General features: G+C 31.2%; 2 long non-coding RNA genes across 3 annotated transcripts in view; both read right to left on the bottom strand.

Annotated features, from left to right (window-relative positions):
* LOC142483374 (uncharacterized) overlaps window positions 1-26807 on the bottom strand; it is a 44323-nt gene that overhangs the window by 9698 nt on the left and 7818 nt on the right. The window lies entirely within an intron of this gene.
* Window positions 19532-25603, bottom strand: LOC142483370 (uncharacterized). The gene is made up of 3 exons (XR_012797330.1): window positions 25441-25603; window positions 23804-23861; window positions 19532-19658 (listed from the first exon to the last, which is right to left on the bottom strand). It is a non-coding gene; the product is annotated as an uncharacterized LOC142483370 (long non-coding RNA).

Below are 26807 nucleotides of genomic sequence, written 5' to 3'. Positions count from 1 at the left end.
ACCGGGAGAGGAGGGGGGGGGGGTGTGTGTGTGGAAGGTGAGCTGCGGTCCAACTGACGGGGGAGTGAGGGTGTGTGTGTGTGTGTGAGGTGTGTGAGGTGTGTGAGGTGTGTGAGGTGTGTGAGGTGTGTGAGGTGTGTGAGGTGTGAGGTGTGAGGTGTGAGGTGTGAGGTGTGAGGTGTGAGGTGTGAGGTGTGAGGTGTGTGTGTGTGTGTGTGTGTGTGTGGGGGGGGTGTGTGTGTGGGGGGGGTGTGTGTGTGGGGGGGGAGTGTGTGTGGGGGGTGTGTGTGTGTGTGTGTGTGTGTGTTTTTGCCCGTCACTCTGTCTTCAGGCCAATGAGAGGTGCGGGGGCGGGCAGGCCAAGGGACCAATGAGATTGCCGCTAGGGACGCAGACATACAGTGCTTTCAGAAATACATAGTAGATTGATAGAGATTGAGATTTACATTAAGATTTAGATTTACATTGATTGAGATTTAGATTTACATTGATTGCGATTTACATTGATTGCGATTTACATTTAGATTTACATTGATTGAGATTTACATTGATTGAGATTTAGATTTACATTGATTGAGATTTAGATTTACATTGATTGAGATTTAGATTCACATTTAGATTTACATTGATTGAGATTTAGATTTACATTGATTGAGATTTAGATTTACATTGATTGAGATTTAGATTCACATTTAGATTTACATTGATTGAGATTTAGATTTACATTGATTGAGATTTAGATTTACATTTAGATTTAAATTGATTGAGATTTAGATTTACATTTATAGAGATTTAGATTTACATTTAAATTGATTGAGATTTAGATTTACATTTAGATTTACATTGATTGAGATTTAGATTTACATTGATTGAGATTTAGATTCACATTTAGATTTACATTGATTGAGATTTAGATTTACATTGATTGAAATTTAGATTTACATTTAGATTTACATTGATTTAGATTTACATTGATTGAGATTGAGATTTACATTGATTAAGATTTAGATTTACATTGATTGAGATTTAGATTTACATTGATTGAGATTTAGATTTACATTTACATTGATTGAGATTTACATTGATTGAGATTTAGATTTAAATTGATTGAGATTTACATTGATTGAGATTTAGATTCACATTTAGATTTACATTGATTGAAATTTAGATTTACATTTAGATTTACATTGATTTAGATTTACATTGATTGAGATTGAGATTTACATTGATTAAGATTTAGATTTACATTGATTGAGATTTAGATTTACATTGATTGAGATTTAGATTTACATTTACATTGATTGAGATTTACATTGATTGAGATTTAGATTTAAATTGATTGAGATTTACATTGATTGAGATTTAGATTCACATTTAGATTTACATTGATTGAGATTTAGATTTACATTGATTGAGATTTAGATTTACATTTAGATTTACATTAATTGAGATTTATATTTACATTTAGATTTAAATTGATTGAGATTTAGATTTACATTAATTGAGATTTAGATTTACATTTAGATTTAAATTGATTGAGATTTAGATTTACATTGATTGAAATTTAGATTTACATTGATTGAGATTTAGATTTACATTGATTGAGATTTAGATTTACATTGATTGAGATTTAGATTTACATTGATTGAGATTTAGATTTACATTGATTGAGATTTAGATTTACATTGATTGAGATTTAGATTTACATTGATTGAGATTTAGATTTACATTGATTGAGATTTAGATTTACATTTAGATTTACATTGATTTAGATTTAGATTTACATTGATTGAGATTTAGATTTACATTGATTGAGATTTAGATTTACATTTAGATTTACATTGATTTAGATTTAGATTTACATTGATTGAGATTTAGATTTACATTGATTGAGATTTAGATTTACATTGATTGAGATTTAGATTTACATTGATTGAGATTTAAATTTACATTGATTGAGATTTAGATTTACATTGATTGAAATTTAGATTTACATTGATTGAGATTTAGATTTACATTGATTGAGATTTAGATTTACATTGATTGAGATTTAGATTTACATTGATTGAGATTTAGATTTACATTGATTGAGATTTAGATTTACATTGATTGAGATTTAGATTTACATTGATTGAGATTTAGATTTACATTGATTGAGATTTAGATTTACATTTAGATTTACATTGATTTAGATTTAGATTTACATTGATTGAGATTTAGATTTACATTGATTGAGATTTAGATTTACATTTAGATTTACATTGATTTAGATTTAGATTTACATTGATTGAGATTTAGATTTACATTGATTGAGATTTAGATTTACATTGATTGAGATTTAGATTTACATTGATTGAGATTTAGATTTACATTGATTGAGATTTAGATTTACATTGATTGAGATTTAGATTTACATTGATTGAGATTTAGATTTACATTGATTGAGATTTAGATTTACATTTAGATTTACATTGATTTAGATTTAGATTTACATTGATTGAGATTTAGATTTACATTGATTGAGATTTAGATTTACATTTAGATTTACATTGATTAAGATTTAGATTTACATTGATTGAGATTTAGATTTACATTGATTGAGGTTTACATTGATTGAGATTTAGATTTAAATTGATTGAGATTTACATTGATTGAGATTTAGATTTACATTGATTGAGATTTAGATTTACATTGATTGAGATTTAGATTCACATTTAGATTTACATTGATTGAGATTTAGATTTACATTGATTGTGATTTAGATTTACATTGATTGAGATTTAGATTCACATTTAGATTTACATTGATTGAGATTTAGATTTACATTTAGATTTACATTAATTGAGATTTAGATTTACATTTAGATTTAAATTGATTGAGATTTAGATTTACATTTAGATTTACATTGATTGAGATTTAGATTTACATTGATTGAGATTTAGATTTACATTTAGATTTAAATTGATTGAGATTTACATTGATTGAGATTTAGATTTACATTGATTGAGATTTAGATTTACATTGATTGAGATTTAGATTTACATTTAGATTTAAATTGATTGAGATTTAGATTTACATTGATAGAGAGTTAGATTTACATTTAGATTTACATTGATTGAGATTTACATTGATTGAGATTTAGATTTACATTGATTGAGATTTAGATTTACATTGATTGAGATTTAGATTTACATTTAGATTTAAATTGATTGAGATTTACATTGATTGAGATTTAGATTTACATTGATTGAGATTTAGATTTACATTGATTGAGATTTAGATTTACATTTAGATTTAAATTGATTGAGATTTAGATTTACATTGATAGAGAGTTAGATTTACATTTAGATTTACATTGATTGAGATTTACATTGATTGAGATTTAGATTTACATTGATTGAGATTTAGATTTACATTGATTGAGATTGAGATTTACATTGATTGAGATTGAGATTTACATTAAGATTTAGATTTACATTGATTGAGATTTAGATTTACATTGATTGCGATTTACATTTAGATTTACATTGATTGAGATTTACATTGATTGAGATTTAGATTTACATTGATTGAGATTTAGATTTACATTGATTGAGATTTAGATTCACATTTAGATTTACATTGATTGAGATTTAGATTTACATTGATTGAGATTTAGATTTACATTGATTGAGATTTAGATTCACATTTAGATTTACATTGATTGAGATTTAGATTTACATTTAGATTTACATTGATAGAGATTTAGATTTACATTGATAGAGATTTAGATTTACATTTAGATTTAAATTGATTGAGATTTAGATTTACATTTAGATTTACATTGATTGAGATTTAGATTTACATTGATTGAGATTTAGATTTACATTGATTGAGATTTAGATTCACATTTAGATTTACATTGATTGAGATTTAGATTTACATTTAGATTTAAATTGATTGAGATTTAGATTTACATTGATAGAGATTTAGATTTACATTTAGATTTACATTGATTGAGATTTACATTGATTGAGATTGAGATTTACATTAAGATTTAGTTTTACATTGATTGAGATTTAGATTTACATTGATTGCGATTTACATTTAGATTTACATTGATTGAGATTTACATTGAGATTTAGATTTAAATTGATTGAGATTTACATTGATTGAGATTTAGATTTACATTGAGATTTAGATTTACATTGATTGAGATTTAGATTTAAATTGATTGAGATTTACATTGATTGAGATTTAGATTTACATTGATTGAGATTTAGATTCACATTTAGATTTACGTTGATTGAGATTTAGATTTACATTGATTGAGATTTAGATTTACATTTAGATTTACATTAATTGAGATTTAGATTTACATTTAGATTTAAATTGATTGAGATTTAGATTTACATTAATTGAGATTTAGATTTACATTAATTGAGATTTAGATTTACATTTAGATTTAAATTGATTGAAATTTAGATTTACATTGAGATTTAGATTTACATTGATTGAGATTTAGATTTACATTGATTGAGATTTAGATTGAAATTTAGATTTACATTGATTGAGATTTACATTGATTGAGATTTAGATTTACATTGATTGAGATTTAGATTTACATTGATTGAGATTTAGATTTACATTGATTGAGATTTAGATTTACATTGATTGAGATTTAGATTTACATTGATTGAGATTTAGATTTACATTGATTGAGATTTAGATTTACATTGATTGAGATTTAGATTTACATTGATTTAGATTTACATTGATTGAGATTTAGATTTACATTGATTGAGATTTAGATTGAAATTTAGATTTACATTGATTGAGATTTACATTGATTGAGATTTAGATTTACATTGATTGAGATTTAGATTTACATTGATTGAGATTTACATTGATTGAGATTTAGATTTACATTGATTGAGATTGAGATTTACATTGATTGAGATTGAGATTTACATTGATTGAGATTTAGATTATCATTGATTGAGATTAAGATTTACATTTAGATTTACATTGATTGAGATTTAGATTTACATTGATTGAGATTTAGATTTAAATTGAGATTTACATTGATTTGAGATTTACATTGATTGAGATTTAGATTTAAATTGATTGAGATTTACATTGATTGAGATTTAGATTGATTGAGATTTAGATTTAACTTGATTGAGATTTACATTGATTTACATTGATTGAGATTTAGATTTACATTGATTGATATTTAGATTGAAATTTAGATTTACATTGATTGAGATTTAGATTTACATTGATTGAGATTTAGATTTACATTGATTGAGATTTAGATTTACATTAATTGAGATTTACATTGATTGAGATTTAGATTTACATTGATTGAGATTGAGATTTACATTGATTGAGATTGAGATTTACATTGATTGAGATTTAGATTATCATTGATTGAGATTAAGATTTACATTTAGATTTACATTGATTGAGATTTAGATTTACATTGATTGAGATTTACATTGCTTGAGATTTAGATTTACATTGATTGAGATTTAGATTTAAATTGAGATTTACATTTACATTTAGATTTACATTGATTTGAGATTTACATTGATTGAGATTTAGATTTAAATTGATTGAGATTTACATTGATTGAGATTTAGATTTACATTGATTGAGATTTAGATTTACATTGATTGAGATTTACATTGATTGAGATTTAGATTTAACTTGATTGAGATTTACATTGATTTACATTGATTGAGATTTAGATTTACATTGATTGAGATTTAGATTGAAATTTAGATTTACATTGATTGAGATTTAGATTTACATTGATTGAGATTTAGATTTACATTGATTGAGATTTAGATTTACATTGATTGAGATTTAGATTTACATTGATTGAGATTTAGATTGAAATTTAGATTTACATTGATTGAGATTTACATTGATTTACATTGATTGAGATTTAGATTTACATTGATTGAGATTTAGATTGAAATTTAGATTTACATTGATTGAGATTTAGATTTACATTGATTGAGATTTAGATTTACATTGATTGAGATTTAGATTTACATTGATTGAGATTTAGATTTACATTGATTGAGATTTAGATTGAAATTTAGATTTACATTGATTGAGATTTACATTGATTGAGATTTAGATTTACATTGATTGAGATTTAGATTTACATTGATTGAGATTTAGATTTACATTGATTGAGATTTAGATTTACATTTAGATTTACATTGATTTAGATTTAGATTTACATTGATTGAGATTTAGATTTACATTGATTGAGATTTAGATTTACATTGATTAAGATTTAGATTTACATTGATTGAGATTTAGATTTACATTGATTGAGATTTACATTGATTGAGATTTAGATTTACATTGATTGAGATTTAGATTTACATTGATTGAGATTTAGATTCACATTTAGATTTACATTGATTGAGATTTACATTTAGATTTACATTGATTGAGATTTACATTGATTGAGATTGAGATTTACATTAAGATTTAGTTTTACATTGATTGAGATTTAGATTTACATCGATTGCGATTTACATTTAGATTTACATTGATTGAGATTTAGATTTAAATTGATTGAGATTTACATTGATTGAGATTTAGATTTACATTGAGATTTAGATTTACATTGATTGAGATTTAGATTTAAATTGATTGAGATTTACATTGATTGAGATTTAGATTTACATTGATTGAGATTTAGATTCACATTTAGATTTACGTTGATTGAGATTTAGATTTACATTGATTGAGATTTAGATTTACATTTAGATTTACATTAATTGAGATTTAGATTTACATTTAGATTTAAATTGATTGATATTTAGATTTACATTAATTGAGATTTAGATTTACATTAATTGAGATTTAGATTTACATTTAGATTTAAATTGATTGAAATTTAGATTTACATTGAGATTTAGATTTACATTGATTGAGATTTAGATTTACATTGATTGAGATTTAGATTGAAATTTAGATTTACATTGATTGAGATTTACATTGATTGAGATTTAGATTTACATTGATTGAGATTTAGATTTACATTGATTGAGATTTAGATTTACATTGATTGAGATTTAGATTTACATTGATTGAGATTTAGATTTACATTGATTGAGATTTAGATTTACATTGATTGAGATTTAGATTTACATTGATTGAGATTTAGATTTACATTGATTGAGATTTAGATTTACATTGATTTAGATTTACATTGATTGAGATTTAGATTTACATTGATTGAGATTTAGATTGAAATTTAGATTTACATTGATTGAGATTTACATTGATTGAGATTTAGATTTACATTGATTGAGATTTAGATTTACATTAATTGAGATTTACATTGATTGAGATTTAGATTTACATTGATTGAGATTGAGATTTACATTGATTGAGATTGAGATTTACATTGATTGAGATTTAGATTATCATTGATTGAGATTAAGATTTACATTTAGATTTACATTGATTGAGATTTAGATTTACATTGATTGAGATTTACATTGCTTGAGATTTAGATTTACATTGATTGAGATTTAGATTTAAATTGAGATTTAGATTTAAATTGAGATTTACATTGATTTGAGATTTACATTGATTGAGATTTAGATTTAAATTGATTGAGATTTACATTGATTGAGATTTAGATTTACATTGATTGAGATTTACATTGATTGAGATTTACATTGATTGAGATTTAGATTTAACTTGATTGAGATTTACATTGATTTACATTGATTGAGATTTAGATTTACATTGATTGAGATTTAGATTGAAATTTAGATTTACATTGATTGAGATTTAGATTTACATTGATTGAGATTTAGATTTACATTGATTGAGATTTAGATTTACATTAATTGAGATTTACATTGATTGAGATTTAGATTTACATTGATTGAGATTGAGATTTACATTGATTGAGATTGAGATTTACATTGATTGAGATTTAGATTATCATTGATTGAGATTAAGATTTACATTTAGATTTACATTGATTGAGATTTAGATTTACATTGATTGAGATTTACATTGCTTGAGATTTAGATTTACATTGATTGAGATTTAGATTTAAATTGAGATTTACATTTACATTTAGATTTACATTGATTTGAGATTTACATTGATTGAGATTTAGATTTAAATTGATTGAGATTTACATTGATTGAGATTTAGATTTACATTGATTGAGATTTAGATTTACATTGATTGAGATTTACATTGATTGAGATTTAGATTTAACTTGATTGAGATTTACATTGATTTACATTGATTGAGATTTAGATTTACATTGATTGAGATTTAGATTGAAATTTAGATTTACATTGATTGAGATTTAGATTTACATTGATTGAGATTTAGATTTACATTGATTGAGATTTAGATTTACATTGATTGAGATTTAGATTTACATTGATTGAGATTTAGATTGAAATTTAGATTTACATTGATTGAGATTTACATTGATTGAGATTTAGATTTACATTGATTGAGATTTAGTTTTACATTGATTGAGATTTAGATTTACATTGATTGAGATTTAGATTTACATTTAGATTTACATTAATTGAGATTTAGATTTACATTTAGATTTAAATTGATTGAGATTTAGATTTACATTAATTGAGATTTAGATTTACATTTAGATTTAAATTGATTGAGATTTAGATTTACATTGATTGAAATTTAGATTTACATTGATTGAAATTTAGATTTACATTGAGATTTAGATTTACATTGATTGAGATTTAGATTTACATTGATTGAGATTTAGATTTACATTGATTGAGATTTAGATTTACATTGATTGAGATTTAGATTGAAATTTAGATTTACATTGATTGAGATTTAGATTTACATTGATTGAGATTTAGATTTACATTGATTGAGATTTAGATTTACATTGATTGAGATTTAGATTTAAATTGATTGAGATTTAGATTTACATTGATTGAGATTTAGATTTAAATTGATTGAGATTTAGATTTACATTGATTGAGATTTAGATTTACATTGATTGAGATTTAGATTTACATTGATTGAGATTTAGATTTACATTGATTGAGATTTAGATTGAAATTTAGATTTACATTGATTGAGATTTACATTGATTGAGATTTAGATTTACATTGATTGAGATTTAGATTTACATTGATTGAGATTTAGATTTACATTGATTGAGATTTAGATTTACATTAATTTAGATTTACATTGATTGAGATTTAGATTTACATTGATTGAGATTTAGATTTACATTGATTGAGATTTAGATTGAAATTTAGATTTACATTGATTGAGATTTACATTGATTGAGATTTAGATTTACATTGATTGAGATTTAGATTTACATTGATTGAGATTTAGATTTACATTGATTGAGATTTAGATTTACATTGATTGAGATTTAGATTTACATTGATTGAGTTTACATTGATTGAGATTTAGATTTACATTGATTGAGATTGAGATTTACATTGATTGAGATTGAGATTTACATTGATTGAGATTTAGATTATCATTGATTGAGATTAAGATTTACATTTAGATTTACATTGATTGAGATTTAGATTTACATTGATTGAGATTTAGATTTACATTGATTGAGATTTAGATTTACATTGATTGAGATTTAGATTTTCATTTAGATTTACATTGATTGAGATTTAGATTTACATTGATTGAGATTTACATTGATTGAGATTTATTTTTAAATTGATTGAGATTTACATTGATTGAGATTTAGATTTACATTGATTGAGATTTAGATTTACATTGATTGAGATTTAGATTCACATTTAGATTTACATTGATTGAGATTTAGATTTACATTGATTGAGATTTAGATTTACATTGATTGAGATTTAGATTTACATTGATTGAGATTTAGATTTACATTTAGATTTACATTGATTAAGATTTAGATTTACATTGATTGAGATTTAGATTTACATTGATTGAGGTTTACATTGATTGAGATTTAGATTTAAATTGATTGAGATTTACATTGATTGAGATTTAGATTTACATTGATTGAGATTTAGATTTACATTGATTGAGATTTAGATTCACATTTAGATTTACATTGATTGAGATTTAGATTTACATTGATTGTGATTTAGATTTACATTGATTGAGATTTAGATTTACATTGATTAAGATTTAGATTTACATTGATTGAGATTTAGATTTACATTGATTGAGATTTACATTGATTGAGATTTAGATTTACATTGATTGAGATTTAGATTTACATTGATTGAGATTTAGATTCACATTTAGATTTACATTGATTGAGATTTACATTTAGATTTACATTGATTGAGATTTACATTGATTGAGATTTAGATTTACATTGATTGAGATTTACATTGATTGAGATTTAGATTTACATTGATTGAGATTTAGATTTACATTGATTGAGATTTAGATTCACATTTAGATTTACGTTGATTGAGATTTAGATTTACATTGATTGAGATTTAGATTTACATTTAGATTTACATTGATTGAGATTTAGATTTACATTGATTGAGATTTAGATTTACATTGATTGAGATTTAGATTTACATTGATTGAGATTTAGATTTACATTGATTGAGATTTACATTGATTGAGATTTAGATTTACATTGATTGAGATTTAGATTTACATTGATTGAGATTTAGATTTACATTGATTGAGATTTAGATTTACATTGATTGAGATTTAGATTTACATTGATTGAGATTTAGATTTACATTGATTGAGATTTAGATTTACATTGATTGAGATTTAGATTTACATTGATTGAGATTTAGATTTACATTGATTGAGATTTAGATTTACATTGATTGAGATTTAGATTTACATTGATTGAGATTTAGATTTACATTGATTGAGATTTAGATTTACATTGATTGAGATTTAGATTTATATTGATTGAGATTTAGATTTACATTGATTGAGATTTAGATTTACATTGATTGAGATTTAGATTTACATTGATTGAGATTTACATTGATTGAGATTTAGATTTACATTGATTGAGATTTAGATTTACATTGATTGAGATTTAGATTTACATTGATTGAGATTTAGATTTACATTGATTGAGATTTACATTGATTGAGATTTAGATTTACATTGATTGAGATTTAGATTTACATTGATTGAGATTTAGATTTACATTGATTGAGATTTAGATTTACATTGATTGAGATTTAGATTTACATTGATTGAGATTTAGATTTACATTGATTGAGATTTAGATTTACATTGATTGAGATTTAGATTTACATTGATTGAGATTTAGATTTACATTGATTGAGATTTAGATTTACATTGATTGAGATTTAGATTTACATTGATTGAGATTTACATTGATTGAGATTTAGATTTACATTGATTGAGATTTAGATTTACATTGATTGAGATTTAGATTTACATTGATTGAGATTTAGATTTACATTGATTGAGATTTACATTGATTGAGATTTAGATTTACATTGATTGAGATTTAGATTTACATTGATTGAGATTTAGATTTACATTGATTGAGATTTAGATTTACATTGATTGAGATTTAGATTTACATTGATTGAGATTTAGATTTACATTGATTGAGATTTAGATTTACATTGATTGAGATTTAGATTTACATTGATTGAGATTTAGATTTACATTGATTGAGATTTAGATTTACATTGATTGAGATTTACATTGATTGAGATTTAGATTTACATTGATTGAGATTTAGATTTACATTGATTGAGATTTAGATTTACATTGATTGAGATTTAGATTTACATTGATTGAGATTTAGATTTACATTGATTGAGATTTAGATTTACATTGATTGAGATTTAGATTTACATTGATTGAGATTTAGATTTACATTTAGATTTACATTAATTGAGATTTAGATTTACATTTAGATTTAAATTGATTGAGATTTAGATTTACATTAATTGAGATTTAGATTTACATTAATTGAGATTTAGATTAACATTTAGATTTAAATTGATTGAAATTTAGATTTACATTGAGATTTAGATTTACATTGATTGAGATTTAGATTTACATTGATTGAAATTTAGATTTACATTGAGATTTAGATTTACATTGATTGAGATTTAGATTTACATTGATTGAGATTTAGATTGAAATTTAGATTTACATTGATTGAGATTTACATTGATTGAGATTTAGATTTACATTGATTGAGATTTAGATTTACATTGATTGAGATTTAGATTTACATTGATTGAGATTTAGATTTACATTGATTGAGATTTAGATTTACATTGATTGAGATTTAGATTTACATTGATTGAGATTTAGATTTACATTGATTTAGATTTACATTGATTGAGATTTAGATTTACATTGATTGAGATTTAGATTGAAATTTAGATTTACATTGATTGAGATTTACATTGATTGAGATTTAGATTTACATTGATTGAGATTTAGATTTACATTAATTGAGATTTACATTGATTGAGATTTAGATTTACATTGATTGAGATTGAGATTTACATTGATTGAGATTGAGATTTACATTGATTGAGATTTAGATTATCATTGATTGAGATTAAGATTTACATTTAGATTTACATTGATTGAGATTTAGATTTACATTGATTGAGATTTACATTGCTTGAGATTTAGATTTACATTGATTGAGATTTAGATTTAAATTGAGATTTAGATTTAAATTGAGATTTACATTGATTTGAGATTTACATTGATTGAGATTTAGATTTAAATTGATTGAGATTTACATTGATTGAGATTTAGATTTACATTGATTGAGATTTACATTGATTGAGATTTACATTGATTGAGATTTAGATTTAACTTGATTGAGATTTACATTGATTTACATTGATTGAGATTTAGATTTACATTGATTGAGATTTAGATTGAAATTTAGATTTACATTGATTGAGATTTAGATTTACATTGATTGAGATTTAGATTTACATTGATTGAGATTTAGATTTACATTAATTGAGATTTACATTGATTGAGATTTAGATTTACATTGATTGAGATTGAGATTTACATTGATTGAGATTGAGATTTACATTGATTGAGATTTAGATTATCATTGATTGAGATTAAGATTTACATTTAGATTTACATTGATTGAGATTTAGATTTACATTGATTGAGATTTACATTGCTTGAGATTTAGATTTACATTGATTGAGATTTAGATTTAAATTGAGATTTACATTTACATTTAGATTTACATTGATTTGAGATTTACATTGATTGAGATTTAGATTTAAATTGATTGAGATTTACATTGATTGAGATTTAGATTTACATTGATTGAGATTTAGATTTACATTGATTGAGATTTACATTGATTGAGATTTAGATTTAACTTGATTGAGATTTACATTGATTTACATTGATTGAGATTTAGATTTACATTGATTGAGATTTAGATTGAAATTTAGATTTACATTGATTGAGATTTAGATTTACATTGATTGAGATTTAGATTTACATTGATTGAGATTTAGATTTACATTGATTGAGATTTAGATTTACATTGATTGAGATTTAGATTGAAATTTAGATTTACATTGATTGAGATTTACATTGATTGAGATTTAGATTTACATTGATTGAGATTTAGATTTACATTGATTGAGATTTAGATTTACATTGATTGAGATTTAGATTTACATTGATTGAGATTTAGATTTACATTTAGATTTACATTAATTGAGATTTAGATTTACATTTAGATTTAAATTGATTGAGATTTAGATTTACATTAATTGAGATTTAGATTTACATTTAGATTTAAATTGATTGAGATTTAGATTTACATTGATTGAAATTTAGATTTACATTGATTGAAATTTAGATTTACATTGAGATTTAGATTTACATTGATTGAGATTTAGATTTACATTGATTGAGATTTAGATTTACATTGATTGAGATTTAGATTTACATTGATTGAGATTTAGATTGAAATTTAGATTTACATTGATTGAGATTTAGATTTACATTGATTGAGATTTAGATTTACATTGATTGAGATTTAGATTTACATTGATTGAGATTTAGATTTAAATTGATTGAGATTTAGATTTACATTGATTGAGATTTAGATTTAAATTGATTGAGATTTAGATTTACATTGATTGAGATTTAGATTTACATTGATTGAGATTTAGATTTACATTGATTGAGATTTAGATTTACATTGATTGAGATTTAGATTGAAATTTAGATTTACATTGATTGAGATTTACATTGATTGAGATTTAGATTTACATTGATTGAGATTTAGATTTACATTGATTGAGATTTAGATTTACATTGATTGAGATTTAGATTTACATTAATTTAGATTTACATTGATTGAGATTTAGATTTACATTGATTGAGATTTAGATTTACATTGATTGAGATTTAGATTGAAATTTAGATTTACATTGATTGAGATTTACATTGATTGAGATTTAGATTTACATTGATTGAGATTTAGATTTACATTGATTGAGATTTAGATTTACATTGATTGAGATTTAGATTTACATTGATTGAGATTTAGATTTACATTGATTGAGTTTACATTGATTGAGATTTAGATTTACATTGATTGAGATTGAGATTTACATTGATTGAGATTGAGATTTACATTGATTGAGATTTAGATTATCATTGATTGAGATTAAGATTTACATTTAGATTTACATTGATTGAGATTTAGATTTACATTGATTGAGATTTAGATTTACATTGATTGAGATTTAGATTTACATTGATTGAGATTTAGATTTTCATTTAGATTTACATTGATTGAGATTTAGATTTACATTGATTGAGATTTACATTGATTGAGATTTATTTTAAAATTGATTGAGATTTACATTGATTGAGATTTAGATTTACATTGATTGAGATTTAGATTTACATTGATTGAGATTTAGATTCACATTTAGATTTACATTGATTGAGATTTAGATTTACATTGATTGAGATTTAGATTTACATTGATTGAGATTTAGATTTACATTGATTGAGATTTAGATTTACATTTAGATTTACATTGATTAAGATTTAGATTTACATTGATTGAGATTTAGATTTACATTGATTGAGGTTTACATTGATTGAGATTTAGATTTAAATTGATTGAGATTTACATTGATTGAGATTTAGATTTACATTGATTGAGATTTAGATTTACATTGATTGAGATTTAGATTCACATTTAGATTTACATTGATTGAGATTTAGATTTACATTGATTGTGATTTAGATTTACATTTAGATTTAAATTGATTGAGATTTAGATTTACATTTAGATTTACATTGATTGAGATTTAGATTTACATTGATTGAGATTTAGATTAACATTGATTGAGATTTAGATTTACATTTAGATTTAAATTGATTGAGATTTAGATTTACATTGATAGAGATTTAGATTTACATTTAGATTTACATTGATTGAGTTTTACATTGATTGAGATTTAGATTTACATTGATTGAAATTTAGATTTACATTGATTGAGATTTAGATTTACATTGATTGAGATTGAGATTTACATTAAGATTTAGATTTACATTGATTGAGATTTAGATTTACATTGATTGAGATTTAGATTTACATTGATTGAGATTTAGATTTACATTGATTGAGATTTAGATTTACATTGATTGAGATTTAGATTTACATTTAGATTTAAATTGATTGAGATTTACATTGATAGAGATTTAGATTTACATTTAGATTTACATTGATTGAGATTTACATTGATTGAGATTTAGATTTAAATTGATTGAGATTTACATTGATTGAGATTTAGATTTACATTGAGATTTAGATTTACATTGATTGAGATTTAGATTTACATTGATTGAGATTTAGATTTAAATTGATTGAGATTTACATTGATTGAGATTTAGATTTACATTGATTGAGATTTAGATTTACATTGATTGAGATTTAGATTCACATTTAGATTTACGTTGATTGAGATTTAGATTTACATTGATTGAGATTTAGATTTACATTTAGATTTACATTAATTGAGATTTAGATTTACATTTAGATTTAAATTGATTGAGATTTAGATTTACATTAATTGAGATTTAGATTTACATTTAGATTTACATTGATTGAGATTTAGATTTACATTGATTGAGATTTAGATTTACATTTAGATATACATTGATTGAGATTGAGATTTACAGTGATTAAGATTTAGATTTACATTGATTGAGATTTAGATTTACATTGATTGAGATTTAGATTTACATTGATTGAGATTTAGATTTACATTGATTGAGATTTACATTGATTGAGATTTACATTGATTGAGATTTAGATTTACATTGATTGAGATTTAGATTTACATTGATTGAAATTTAGATTTACATTGATTGAGATTTACAGTGATTGAGATTGAGATTTACATTGATTGAGATTTAGATTTACATTGATTGAGATTTAGATTTATTTACATTGATTGAGATTGAGATTTATTTACATTGATTGAGATTGAGATTTACATTGATTGAGATTTAGATTTACATTGGTTGAGATTTAGATTTACATTGGTTGAGATTTAGATTTACATTGGTTGAGATTTAGATGTACATTGATTGAGATTTACATTGATTGAGATTTAGATTTACATTGATTGAGATTTAGATTTACATTGATTGAGATTTAGATTTACATTGGTTGAGATTTAGATTTACATTGGTTGAGATTTAGATTTACATTGGTTGAGATTTAGATATACATTGATTGAGATTTAGATTTACATTGATTGAGATTTAGATTTACATTGATTGAGATTTAGATTTACATTGATTTAGATTTACATTGATTGAGATTTAGATTTACATTGATTGAGATTTAGATTTACATTGATTGAGATTTACATTGATTGAGATTTACATTGATTGAGATTGAGATTTACATTGATTGAGATTGAGATTTACATTGATTGAGATTTACATTGCTTTAGATTTACATTGATTTAGATTTACATTGATTGAGATTGACATTGATTAAGATTTAGATTTACATTGATTGAGAATTAAATTGATTGAGATTTACATTGATTGAGATTGAGATTCAGATATACATTGATTGAGATTGGGATTGAGATTTACATTGATTGAGATTGAGAGTTACATTGATTGAGATTGGGATTGAGATTCAGATTTACATTGATTGAGATTTAGATTTACATTGATTGAGATTGAGATTTACATTGATTGAGATTCAGATTTACATTGATTGAGATTGAGATTTACATTGATTGAGATTGAGATTTACATTACATAGTTATATAGTAGATGAGGTTGAAAAAAGACGTACGTCCATCAAGTTCAACCTATGCTAAATTTAGACAACAGATACTTTATTCTATATCTATACTTACTTATTGATCCAGAGGAAGGCAAACAAAAAACCCCATTAAGGGGAAAAATTAATTCCTTCCTGACTCCAAGAATTGGCAATCGGATTAATCCCTGGATCAACATCCTTTCCATGTATACTTATTTGGTATATCCCTGTATACCTTTCCCATCTAAAAAGATGTCCAACCTTTTTTTGAACAAATCTATTGTATCTGCCATCACAGTCTCCATGGGTAATAAATTCCACATTTTAACTGCCCTTACTGTAAAGAACCCTTTCCTTTGTTGCTGGTGAAATTTCCTTTCCTCCAACCTTAAGGGATGGCCCCGAGTCCTTTGTACTGCCCGTGGGATGAATAGTTCTTTTGAAAGCTCCTTGTATTGTCCCTGAATATATTTGTATATAGTTATCATATCCCCTCTTAGACGCCTCTTTTCTAATGTAAATAAGTCTAATTTAGCTAGCCTCTCCTCATAAGTTAGAATGTCCATCCCCTTTATTAATTTAGTGGCTCTCTTGACAGTGGACAGGAAGGGGGGGGCAGTGGACAGGAAGGGGGGGGGGCAGTGGACAGGAGGGGGAGGGGACAGCGGACAGGAGGGGGAGGGGACAGCGGACAGGAGGGGGAGGGGACAGCGGACAGGAGGGGGAGGGGACAGCGGACAGGAGGGGGAGGGGACAGCGGACAGGAGGGGGAGGGGACAGCGGACAGGAGGGGGAGGGGACAGCGGACAGGAGGGGGAGGGGACAGTGGACATTAGGGGGGGGACAGTGGACAGGAGGGGGGGGGGCAGTGGACAGGAGGGGGGGGGAACAGTGGACTGGAGGGGGGGGGGAACAGTGGACAGGAGGGGGGGGGCAGTGGCCAGGAGGGGGGGGACAGTGGCCAGGAGGGGGGGACAGTCGACAGGATGGGGGGGACAGTCGACAGGAGGGGGGACAGCGGCTGAGTCACAGCTCGAACGCGATGCTCCAAGCAATAAGTCAATGGCCCAGATACACAAAAGGGTGCCAAGCTTTAGCACGGCCATACTCCTAACGATATGAATGGGAGCGGAGGCGTGCTAAAGATCAGCACCAGTGTGTGGATCTGGGCCAATGTGCACTATAACTGTTTAATATGCTAATAACTCTACAATCACGTAACGCAGAGACTATAAATACGGAAACAAGGGTTCGCTCACAGAGTGGTGGTATTTCGCTGAAAGCCCCCAAATCTAAGGCAAATTTCCCGATATTAGCATGGTGATGCTTGATGAAATATTTAGCAGGGAATTTAATTTTGGAAAACAGTTAACATTTCTCCAACACATTTTGGACCATTTCCTACATCGCTGATCCACAGGGCAATGGTTTCGCTCTGGTACCAAACTAACGCATAGGTGGTCCACTTCAGCCCTCAAAGGCCACCAACAGGCTAGGTTTTCAGGATATCCCTGCTTCAGCACAGGTCGCACAATCAGTGGCTTAATCAGAATGGTGAAAAAAGAGAGATCCAGCGCTCCACGGATTTCAAGATAAATGAATTTATTGTGCCACACGACATTTCGACCAACAGGTCTTTTTCAAGTGATTAGGCCTAATCACTTGAAAAAGACCTGTTGGTCGAAACGTCGTGTGGCACAATAAATTCATTTATCTTGAAATCCGTGGAGCGCTGGATCTCTCTTTTTTCCTCAGTGTACATTGGAATTTGCCTGGCAGGTACTTCCTATAACCAGCAGCACCGGTAAACTGTATGTATTTATTATATTGTGGTGTGCAGCCAAAACCCCTTTACATTGGTACTTAGTCAGAATGGCAGCAGCACCTGTGCTGAAGCAGGAATATCCTTATAACCTAACCCACGGGTGCGCAAACTTTCTGCGCTGCGCCCTCTGCCTGCTCAGCCCTAGTGCTCGCGCGCCCCCCCCATACCTAACAATTGGCGTCAAATTACGCCACAGGGTCATGTGATGTTATGTCAACCTGCGGCGTCATTTTATGCCACGGCAGCGCATCGCCCAAAGTCAAGGTAAATAAGTTAGAGGCCACGCGCGCTTCCTGGCATTAAATTTAAATGCTTTGGGGGGGGGAAGAGCGTGGGGCCTCTATAACCGACGTGCCCCCCCCCAAATAAATCTTGTGCCCCCAGTTTGCGCCCCCCTGACCTAACCTGTTGGTGGCCCTTGAAGACTGGAGTTAGCCACTCCTGGTCTAATAATGCTATTTCTGATCATACTCACATTGTCAAGTCCAAAGCTCTGCAGATCGTGAACTGTCGATAGAAAAGAAAAAGATATATACAGATCTTCATAAAGCACAATTGCATTAACCGCTTACATACAAGAGGCGCCTGTAACGTACAAGTGACCAACTGCCTCTCAGACGGTGGAGAATAAAGCCAGATAAAGCAATTTTGTGATTCCCTCCGGTTGCTCCCTTCGGTCTGATGTCACCATGTGTTCAACAAGAGTTTGCACAGGTAGAGCCCTCGCCGGCCCCCTATCTTTATTGGGTCTCTAATAAGGACAGTGTGAGCCAAGGGGAAAGAAAACACTATATTAACAAACACTGCCCCATTCACCGCCCTAAACAAATGTAATGGATAAATGTTATTTATGCAAGAAACCTCAACCCTCTCTAATAGCGCGTCTGAGATCAGATGCATTGGAAATTCTTCTGTATTTAGTACAATTTTCAAGACCATAAAATTGCAAGGAACCATTAGGGCTGCGATTCCAGTGCGTTCTACCGGGCCAAGTACATGCGTCGGTGCGCATTTAGCAGCCGCGCTGTACTGCAAGTTCACACATACAAAAAAATTGTATGTGGAACTTGCGACGGAGACGTGGCCACGCCCCCGCCGGCGGTTCATCCAATGAGGGCAAACCAGCCACGTGAGGTCATGGTGATGGCCACGCCCCCGCAAAAAGCCCACCACGCCCCCTCCCGTCACAAACGCTTCCTCTCTCCCAGGGCCGCGATCTGCGGTGAAGCGCTGTGCACACGCCCTCGGGCGTGCGTGCTACAGAACGCACTGGGACCGCAGCCTTAGGGATGCCCAGGGAACCCAAGGGGCCCCTAGGAACCCTGGTTGAAAAACACTAACCTATGCAGTGGAGGAAATACAAAGCATAAAGTATAACATTGGTTGTGAAGGTACCTGATGAAAGGGTCACCTTAACAAGGATGCATGTTTGACCAAATAATTGAACTAAATGACCCATATTTGGAATAAAAAAAAATAATGTATCAAGTAATGTCATATTGGACATTCTATATTGGGGCTTCTATGCACTGTTCTGAGAGTAACCCTTCTGCATTGAGGACGCTAATGATCATAAAAGCGGTAGCGGAGGTGGGCGATCATAATGCGACGAAGAGCAGCGTCCTCAAAATTCATAGGGGTGACAATTGGCAAACCGTGCAGAGAAGCGGCAGCAGAAGAGAAGGGCAGTCCTGGGGAGGGGGGGGTGTGTGTGTGTGTGTGTGTGTGTGTGTGTGTGTGTGTGTGTGTGTGTGTGTGTGTGTGTGTGTGTGTGTGTGTGTGTGTGTGTGTGTGTGTGTGTGTTCTCTAAAGGGAACACACACGACTTCTACTCCTTTTTATAACAGCCCTATAGTTTACCATTATAAGCCCCTCCCCATAACAAGGAAAGAGGAGCAGAGGAAGTTTAGCTTGCAAGAGGAAAAGGATCTACTGGATTTGTCTTTAGAAGGTTTTCCATCGCACGTGCTGCCCACAATATGCAACTGAAGACCCTGAGCCAAGATAAAAGAAAGGTTACATGGAGCTGAAGTTCTTCTGTAGCATGGTGAATTGAATGATCAGAAATGGCTAGTTATACTTGGATTGCAGGCCTTCGTGCGACTTAATGAAAGATTAGTGGGTTTACAGGTGCAGTGCCATGTTGCCGACCCGAATGCAACCTTGATAAAGCATTTAATAGTCTAATTGGCTTCCCTAAAAAGTTTTAACTGTGCTAAAAGCAAAGATTGGCGGCTTTAATTCTGTGAAAATTAATTTCTTCTGGGCCTCTGGATGGGGAGCCATTGTCAATCAAGGGGTTTGTTTACCCTCCCCCTACGATGTCCCTATCAGAGAGCCAATAAAGATAAGGGGAGGGTGAGAGGGGGCTCTGCCTGTGCAAACTCATGTTGAACACAAAGTGCCATCAGACAAAAGGGAGCAGCCAGAGGAAAATCATCCCCCACCCAGGTCTCCGCTCACTAAATATTTCTGGTTAAAAGACAATAAACCAATGTGACCCCTAAACAGGTCACTGTCATTAGCACACATTGCTCCTAGGGAAGATTTCATCTTTAAAAATCACCCAAGATCTAGAATAATCCTAACTGAATTCTACCTTCTTCCTAATGGAAACCCCTAAAATCAGGGCATGCATTGCCACATCACACGATTTATTTTACTTTTGGGGAGAGAATTGATGCGTTGGAGGTGCAGTTCCAGTATCCTCACTGCAGCATTTCAGCACAATGTTGCTGTAAAAGCTTTTTTTCCTGTAGGCAATTAAAAATGGCCGCCTGAGGTATTTTCTCAAAACTGCTAAACAACTGACCCGATCCCTGGACTTGTTACTAATTCATACTAAATTACTTATTTATACATCAGACAAACATAGGGTACAAGTGAAACCTTTAATGGCCAACTTGTGGATAAGAAGAGCTAGCTCTCAGAACCAGGGGTCTCTTCAGGCAGATTTTAGTTAAAAAAAAATCCCAGCAGGACTTGTGTTCCTAAAAGCCAGCACACCTCACAACCACGACTTAACCACTGATGACTTCTACACTACTTTTGTAGTGTCTATTCTACCGGCTAACAAGGTACAATCCTCTTTCTACATCATAACAGAGCTGGACAAACTGGACAAGTGGATTTCTTCCCCAGCCTGGTGTACAGCAGTGGGATATTGGGGGTGGCGACATATGGAGTTCTTAGCGCTACGCAAAGCATTGTGGGACGCAACTTTGAGAAGCAGATCGTGCTCCAAAGACGGTCAGTGGAAACCACCATTTTCCCGCACCAGCCGCCGCAGTGGACAAATGGCTTCCCGCGAATTTGCTTTATGGGTTTAGCAAATGTACATCTCTCACAGAAGTGCATCCAAAAAAGGCAGGTTGGCCCTGTTTAGCCATGCAATAACTACATAATGAACACGGCACAATTCTGTGAGGTCTTGAATGAATTGGTCCCAAAGTCAGCTTGCCAAAGCCCCCTGTACAGAATAGGTATAGCGAGATGGAGAATATACAGTATTCTGTAACACTTACTCTCAACTGCGGGTACTGCACAGAAAAGTAGGCAGAGGGGAGAGGAGAGGTCTTAATTATACAACACGGAACAGTCCTGATTAAGATAAGACAGCAGAGACTGACATTAGTACACAACCTTTAATTCTTTTGGGTAACTAGAGCATCCTGGTTAAACAACCCCTTGTTTTGGTCACCCACTGGTCAGTGTAAATCTTGTTGCAAGAACCACTTTGCCCACCCAGTCTGTCCATTTTCCTATCGGCTGTCAAACTCCAACCCTACTAGATCCTTGGCGCTCATATTTACGATGGCCTAATGTCCATCACAAGCATGTTTGAATCCTCTTACTACATTAGCCTTATACCACTTCTGCTGAGAGCCAATTCCACAAATATACCACCATTTCCGTGACGAACGACTTCACATTTTCACAGAGCCTTCCACCCCCCAGTTTCCGAGCGTGGCTTCTTGTTATAACACTTTTCTCTGAGATACAGTGGGCTTCCTTCCTCTACTTTGTTGGAACCCTCCATATGTTAGAACGTTCTCATATCCCCCTCTCCTCCAAGTTGTAAATATGGTGGTCTTTTATAGTCTTTCCCAATGGGTTTTATGGTGTAGACCAGCATTTCCCAAACTTTGTTACCCTGTGCTCCCTCTGCTAGAAAATAGTCCCCCAAAACTCCCAATTAATAAATCTCATCGCCATCTCACTAATTACACTGTGTGAGTGATCCCAGGCAGTAAAGGGTCCTGAGCCTGTGGGGAAAACATATGCTTAATAAACCACCTAACTGCCCCTCAGTGTGTGAAGGCAGCAGTGGGAGAGGGGGAGTGGGGTAAATCACTCTTACTCACTGTGGGAGCTTCCAAAGTCACTCCCCACAATGCCTTGCTGCTGTCTCACCTGGCAGCTCATGCTGTAACTGTGATACCCCCCAACACTAAGGTGCAGTCCCCATACAGACTCAGGACCCCACAGTGTGTATGCTTGTTTTCTCTTTTTCTCTTGAGGAATCCATCAAGAAAAGAACTTTGTCTACAATCACAATTAAACCATTCCTCAGCGCCACAGGAGGTGTCTTTCCCCAGCCATCGAACATGACCCAATATCAACATGACAGGTCACCCGAAGGCCTCACTTACCGTGGACATGGGACTGCTGGAAACTTTTCCCGGGCGCGAAGTGAAAGTTTCCAGCGACCTGTTGCAAAGAAACACATTGGTTTGGTTACGGCTTCGAACACCTGCAATGACCTTCCCGCAGAACTAGGAACGGGCGAAAGGGTCGCCCGAGCTCGCAAAGCGTGGAATGTGCCATATGAGTGGGAGTAAGGGTCTGCCCACGATTCGTCATGGGGGGACTCCATGCCTTTGGCGAGCTTATTGGCAAAATGCTGCACAAAAATCGCTAGTTTCGCTTAAGGCTAATTTCCACTGAAGTCTTTACTTTTATTTATTTTTTAACCCTAGTTTGGAAGCAGGGGGTCCTCAGAGCTGAATGGTGTTAATTCGAGCTCCGGGGACCCCCTGCTCCCAGAGGTACTTACCTCTGAGAGGGCCCCGGATGGGCATGCAATATGGAAGTTTAAAGGTCCAGCTGGCCAACGTCATCCCTTGTGGCTTCCTATTGGCCTCCGAACCTTTAATCCCGCATTACATACCGGCAGCACCTTTAGAGGTCAGAATCTCAGGGTGCAGGGGGTCCCCGAAGCTGGAATCAAAGCGGTTCAGCTCAGGAGACGCCCTGCATCATACCCAGGAGACGGGGGGTTGGGGGGGGATACATTTATTTATAAAGGGAACGGCTTTTCTTTTGGAGACTATAGATGGGACAAGCAGCTGAAAGCTGCGAACTGGCAAAATGGAAGACTCCTCTAGCGACGTTTTTAACCCCTTGAAGCTTGCCGAAGCGTTTCCCAAGGAATCCAGTCTGGGGGGCAGGAAATGCTTACAATTCCACGCCTGCATGCGGGACAGTTTGGCACTTCTCTGCATGTACACCGAACGCAAAGCAGAGCAACAATGTGTTATCTGCACCTGTGACACTGCTGCTGCCCTCAACCCAAACATTCCTCAACTCTTCCGCTGTAGTTGCTTTGCAAAGTACCCTTGGCAGTGGAAGGGTTAAAGGATATCTAGCACGCGAGTGCAGTTTTTCACGCTTGTTTAGTAATGAAGATTTCCTTTTAAGTTACGAGACTTTGGAAGTCAGTGTATCATTTCGTGGCACTTCTTCCCCACTTTTTGTTCTTTGATACATCTGTAGATACATTTTTTTCAATTTGGAATGTGCAGTATTTTATTTTTTCACACTTATTCGCACATTTTAATTCTCACTCGTCACACGATATTTATATATTTTTGCATGTTTTAACCATCTACATACTGTATACATCAATATACAGACAGACGTCTGAATACCTACATGTTTACAAATACATTAATATACGTGTGTATATATGTGTATAAATGGATACACATTTTTATGTATATTAGGACACTAGTTTATGATTTCATTCTCCTTTTAGTATATATCTACATGTAAAAGAATAAAACAATTTAGTGTCAGATATAAAAATAAGTCATTTTTATTGTTTTCGGATGGACACTATTTATATTAAAGTATACGGGTGAAGTCTTGTCCTACGCCTCCTACTTTCTCTCCCCTAGTAACAAGATTATGAAGTCCCTCCTGTATATATGGTGTTACAAGGCAGGAGCAGGATCTGACGATCGAGTCACATTGGTCTTAATATGGGAGACGTGTGAGGAGCACTTACCTTGTTGACTTCTAGAAACCCGTACACTTGGCAGCCCTCGTTCCTCTGCTCTTCCATCTTCTGGCTGAACCCTCCCGCTTACACTGGGCTATGGAGTCCGGAGTCTTGAACGCCCAGCCTTTCCTTCGGTACGCCTCGCGGACATCATCGCAGGAGTTACAACACCGGCGAGGAACCAGATAACACAACCATGTTATTACGAGTGACAGAATGTGTGAAACAATAACTGCAAAGAACTAGGAAACACATTCTAGAATCATAATCTAATTTAAGAAAATAAGGTGGTTCCCAGCACTCGAGAGATATGTTAATAAGAACGGTCACACGCGTTAAGTGAAAAAAACAATAGAACATTTGTTACTGATGTGAGTGTATACAGAAACATGCAATATTACATCTCATACAAAAAAAGGTCAACAATGTGATACACCACTCAGGTCCTAAAGCGACACGGACAATCGCAGGAGAATATATACAGAATATGTATCAAAATGAGCATGTCTGAGTGAACACACAAACTAGATACACAACCAAAAACAGAAAGAAAAAGAGCAAAAGGAAACAAACATGAGTAATAGCACACAATCACACGCTTCTCACACGCGATGACTCCGATGAGCTGGGACGCCGCAGATCTAGGCATTTTGAGGGGCACTTTTTAGGAGAAGGGAAGTGCCACCTGTATTTGACACGTGGGAACTGATCTGAAGACTGGGTTAGTGCCCCGAAACGTTGCCCCCCTTGTTTAATTGCGTGTTCCCTTGCCCCATGCTCGTGGGATTTTCTCCTCGAGTCCTTGTAGTGGATAAGTATCGGAGCGCATACATACTAGTGTTGATTTTGATACATATTCTGTATATATCGTACTGTTATTGTCCTTGTTGGTGTATGATCCGAGTGATGTGTATCACCGGATATATTTTGTATGAGATGGAATATTGCATCCTTCTGTACACACACTATATCTTTTATCAGCAACAAATATTGCGTTTTTTTCATCATTTAACACGTGCCCGTTACCACCCTTACCAAATAATACGTTTTCAGTGCTGGGAACCACCTTTATTTTTTACCATTAACCTAGAGGGAATTGGGGTCCCTCTTTGTTCCTGTTGCACCGGTATTTGTATATATTGATACCTGTTCCGTTCCAAGGGGGTGCTGTCTGACCTATACACTTTTCATAATATTAAGTCTCCTTAAAGTGATCAGAAGCATTGGAAAACCTGAAACAAATCAATAACAATGATACAGCTCAACCCCGTTACAACGCGAATCCGCTTAGAACGCGATACCAGCATGGCGCCCAACCATTGTGTACTCCGAGCACAAAAAGTCATCTGCTTTATGTAATAAAATGCCAAGGT

This window comes from Ascaphus truei, unplaced genomic scaffold (assembly GCF_040206685.1).
Source record: "Ascaphus truei isolate aAscTru1 unplaced genomic scaffold, aAscTru1.hap1 HAP1_SCAFFOLD_324, whole genome shotgun sequence".
NCBI classification, from domain to species: Eukaryota; Metazoa; Chordata; class Amphibia; order Anura; family Ascaphidae; genus Ascaphus; species Ascaphus truei.
This window is presented reverse-complemented; position numbering and strand designations above follow the sequence as displayed.